The 5,451-nt window shown below is 30.3% G+C and overlaps 1 pseudogene; it reads right to left on the reverse strand.

Moving 5' to 3' along the window:
* Nucleotides 1-3,767: 3,767 nt before the first annotated feature.
* LOC108773799 (uncharacterized) lies at nucleotides 3,768-4,763 on the reverse strand (annotated as a pseudogene).
* Between the last annotated feature and the right edge of the window lie 688 nt (nucleotides 4,764-5,451).

Genomic DNA, 5,451 nt, shown 5'->3' on the forward strand with positions numbered 1-5,451 from the left:
CTTGTAAACTATACTATATCTTGTAAACTATTATAGGTTTGAACAAAAATAATGTCGATTTTTACTATTTTAAACTGTGGGGACATTTTAATCAACAATAAGGATACGTTCGATTGTGTTCATGTTGTATCATTTTTAAACGTAGATTTCGCGCTTTGTTAATTGTGCTAGTATAATTTTGTTTTCAATATGAACTTACATTTGTGATCAAATATTATCATTATTACTAACAATAAGTATGAAAGAGAAGCAATTTCGACAATTTTGCATACAAATTTAAACTAAGTGTTATAAAACAATAGAAATTAGATAAAGAATTAATAAAACATTTGGCTAGGAAATTACAAAAGAACGGGCAGTATATAGTGACAGCTTCAAAAATTTTGTAATATAGATAACAGTCTTGAAAATGAAAAGACTTGGAGATGTTCTTGACAGTGATAAATGACTTTGAAGATATTTATTGAAGCGGATCTATTAAAAATCACTCAAAAGATTGCACAGGAACTACTTAATTACCTGTTTCTGATCAGTCAATATTTGTCATTTTAATCAAATCGAAAAGTAAAAAACCGATACTATTTTTGTACTAATTTAATATTAAATATATTATTTGTGATTTTGTCTTCATACGTGAATGCACACAGTTCAAATAAAGAATTCTGTTCTCAGCCGATCTCATAAAATTAGCGATTTATGCAATTTTTATTTATAAGTTCTATATTTGTCAATATCCCATTCAATTGCGACTTTCATGAATTATCCGATCCGCTAGACATTTCTCTATTTGACCGTATCCTTTTGAAATCAGACTCAATATAGTTACTAGTCATGTTTATAATTACGATCATAGTGAGAAACTTCGTCGAAATTAAATTTAAAGCAATGGGAAAGTTCTCCATCGTTTGCAGGACGTCAATGCTTCCTCTTTCCACGATTGAGAACGGGGAATGAGCACAGATTTTTTCCATCTAAAGACACTAATCTCGTATCGGTCAAACAAAAAGCATATTTCGAAAAAGTATTTTTCACCGTAAAGTTCGAGCAAAATTTGTGAAAACATTTGCTTTCTAACATTCGATCGACGAGATTCCGCCAGAAGCCGTGCTATCTAGATTTGTAATTACTCTGAAAATTTTAAAGCTTCACTCTTCGCATGTTTCCGAAATTTTACTGCTGATTTTGCAAAAACATTAGTAGGTATATGGCTCGATCTAGCGTCCGTGAGAAGTGAAATCACTATATAGTCTCTTGAGATCACGAGTCTCGAAAATTGTGACAAGGCAATCAAATAAAGTGCATTATTGAACGTAATTAATCGTTTGACTACCTTTCGAGATCTATCATCATTCTTTGAAGTCCACTCCATCTATGATACATATCACTAAATTATTAATATTTCAGTTATCATGCACCTTCATTGAGCGAAATCAGCAGAAAATTCAATATTGAAACATGAATAGTTGTAGACAAAATATATGTTTCGTATAATTAAGATTTATATTTATATTACGTTTCTAGTTTATAAAATTATATATAATATTATGTTTAAAATACTAATAAGATTTTAATAACTTTTTTTATCTATTATATTTTCTGTACACATTAAAATAATAATTTTTATTCAAGTATGAAATTATAATATGATACTTTCTATTTTATGTCGCATAATCAGTCAATATAATTTTTTAAAGGAATTGAAAATATGTTTACACGAGCTCGCTGTAGTAAACGACACGTTAGAAGCACTCGGTGTTCCAAATGAATATCAACGGCTGCGTAACTGGATAATTCGAATAATAATCGGATGTATTGTATATGTTTGTTCTGATGCAGCATTTTATCTTTATTTGAAACATATTTTTTACGGTTCCAAACATTTTTTTATCGTTTATCGATACGTTGAAGCAAATTATTCAACATATGTAAATATTTCAAGTGCTCTGCTTTGCGGAATTGTTCTTGGGTTAGTATAAATGCAAACATACAATTAGTAAGATATTCTTTATTGACATTGTAAAACAAAATGTTTACAGTGTGAACATTTAAAGATATTTTTAAAGTTATTTAAATATTTTAGGATGCATCATGTAATTTTAAATAATATTTTATCGATATAAACATTTGAAATTGTAAAGATAATATATTACAAGATAACCTAAATGGAAAAATGATAATTTATTCTGTTATAAATAACAAATATGTTTAAACTATGAAAAAGTATAACAAGCAAATAACAAAATTCTAATTTAGTTTAACATTTATTATTTATTAACGCAAAGTATACGTATATGTATAATGCACATATTTTAATTTTACTAAAAGGCATAATTAAATCTCTTTCCTTTAATTCAGATTCACATGCTCCAGATTTCATCAAATCAATGATTGTTTACAAGTACTTTATTCTGATCTTTTCGAAAATAATGCAGATTATAGATATAGAAGACAAGACAAATCTATTTTAGTCCGTCAACGTATAACAGGAACTAAATATCGCAAGCAATCTATATGGATTATGATGTAATTTTTTAAAAGAATTGCTCTGTATACAAATGCGTATGCATTTATGTATATCTACATATACAAGTATACCTCATTTCAAGTTTCGTAATATTTGGAAAAGTATAAAAAATAAAAAGATGTGTATGTGTGTGTGATTTTGAACATGCTCTTGTCATGGGGGGGGGAGGGGGAGACGTACTTTGGTTACATTTTGCAAATAGAGGCGACAAATAGATGGACTTTCACTTGTTTTAATGAACCTGTATGATTCTCTCTTTACACAATGGTTTTCCACACACAATTATTCTGCATATAAAAGTATTAAGGTATATAACGTTAAAATGTAAGGTAATGTTAGGAAATCAGCAATGAGTTATTTTATGGTAACTTTAAAGTAGTGTTATATTTTATGTCTTTTTATGGCACATACTGACAAAAAAAGTTAAATAACTCGTGAACTATTAACTTTTTTATGTTTCTGTCTAAATTTTTATGTGTAAAAAAAACTACCGAAATTATATTTTGTAAAAAAATATAATGACATTTAAAAAATGTTAATGACTTTCATACTTACATTGTGCGCTACCATCTAAAAGAAAAAACAATATTTCTAAAATACGTCCCCTGCAAAATCGTTCTACCTTTAAATGAAATATTTCTTAATACCATCCCAAATAAAAGACATATTCAAGGTTTTCAATTTAAATGGACCAACTAGTTCTAGTGCATACAAAAATAACTTCAACTGTGTAAAATAATGGCATATACATATATATATATTTTTTTTTAAACTAATCGCAAATTACAATTATAGTTTAATCAAATTCTACGCTACACATATATATTACTTTGCACATCTCGTACTTTTCTTTATTATTTCATTCATTATAACAATTACGATTTTTTACAGGCATATCCACCTACAATTATGCCTTATAGCACATAAATTAAACAAAGTATTTAACATACAAATGTCATTGCAAATGTTATGGTACTTTGTAGATGCTATGAAAATCAGCATCCTTATAACTTTAATACTTGCAGCAGACAAGAAACAACTTTGGACAATACGAAATAATATGCATATATTAGATGCCTGTTTTTCTTTCATTCCGCATAGCATATTATTTCTCACATTAAATTACATATGTCAAACTATTTACTATAAGGTATAGTAGAATTAAAACGTTACTAATTACGAGGGCAAGTCAATAAGTTTTTAGAAAAATATAGTAAAACACATTTTTTTTATCGATTCATTTTTATTTCTCAACATAGTCTCCTTTCAGTTCGATACACTTGATCCAACGACTCTCCAACTCCATCAACTCTTTCAAGCCGTCCGAATAATATGATTTGTTCAACCCTTCAAAATAAGCCTCTGTTTCGGCGAGGAGCTGATCTCTGGTGGTGAATCTCTTTCCTCCGAACCATTTCTTCAGGTTTAGAAACAGGAAATAGCTGTAGGGGGCTAAATCTGGCGAATATGCTGGATGAGAAAGTAATTCGTAGCGGAATTCGTTGAATTTGCTCATCAGTGTCGGGCACGTGTGAACCCGTGCATTGTCTTGATGGAAGAGCACTTTTTTCTTCACCAAATGGAGACGTTTTTTCTTTAAAATTATTGAAATAAGGCTACGTATAAGTAATCGCTATTGACCGTTTGCTTCGACGGAAGGTAATCGATATGAATTATACCGCGTGCATCTCAATGATGGTCTGTGGCCATCACCTTTCCGGCCGATTTTACATTCTTCATCTTTTTCGGAGCTGATTCACCCGGTGAAGTCCATTGTTTTGACTGTTTCTTCGTCTCAGGTGTAAAGTAATGGATCCATGTTTCGTCAACAGTAATGAATCGACGTAGAAATTCATCTGGATTACGTTGAAACATCTCCAAACGTTGTTTTAAAATCGTCACACGGTCCCGCTTATGGTCTACAGTGAACAAACTCGGCACCCATCTTACCGATAGCTTTTTCATACCCAATTATTCGTGCTAAATTGAAATCAGTGGGCCATGTGACTGTGGCCTCAACAAGCTCGAGCATTTTCACTCGTCGATCAGTCAAAACAATATCGTGGACTTTATCGATGATTTCTGGCGTAGCAGCCTTAATTGGACATCCAGAACGAGGTGCATCACATGCGGATGTACGACCACGTTTAAATTCATTAATTTCATTGATTTCTTTCGGCGTTAAACCTTTCATATATGCAGATGTTTGATCACTGCACGGAATTCGTTTTTTTTCCATTTTGCAGAAAATACAAAGGTTGTCCGTTTCAATCGTCTACAGAAATGAAACCTCTCTCTGCTTCTCTCTCTTCTCCTCTCTTCTCCTCTCTTTTCTCGATAAATTCCGTTCCTTTGTCATTAATCAGCTGTAAGATGCTAAAAAGTAATGTGACATGACACTACGAGTGTCCTATGATAAATTTTCTGAGAACTTATTGACTTGCCCTCATATTTATAACTAGAATAATAAACACAAACAACAATTTTACTACACGGAAGTTATGTCGAAGTTTTTTTCCAAATGACGTAATCTTATTCACTGGATTTCTAATTTTACTACAGACTTATTTATTGTATAAAATAATTTCAGAGAAATGAAACAGTAACTATTCTTTACAAAATATCCAATAACAATCTCGATGAAGAAGAACGTGAACAGGTAAATTATTACAATAGGAGTTAAATAAAATTTATATGCAAATTTATTAGCGTACATCGAAGGACACCTTCATAAATTATATTAAATAATTATGCAGGAAATTGGAACATTATAAAACAGCAATTGTATTATACTCTTATACATATGTTAGGATACTTGTACACTATACGTACTAATCTTACTAATACAATACGATAGGTATATAAGAATACAAAGGCTAAAAATGTTTTATAAATAGTTGTTTCTTTTATATGGAAAAAGCGGATAT

Source organism: Cyphomyrmex costatus, unplaced genomic scaffold (assembly GCF_001594065.2).
Source record: "Cyphomyrmex costatus isolate MS0001 unplaced genomic scaffold, Ccosl1.0 scaffold222, whole genome shotgun sequence".
Lineage (NCBI taxonomy): Eukaryota > Metazoa > Arthropoda > Insecta > Hymenoptera > Formicidae > Cyphomyrmex > Cyphomyrmex costatus.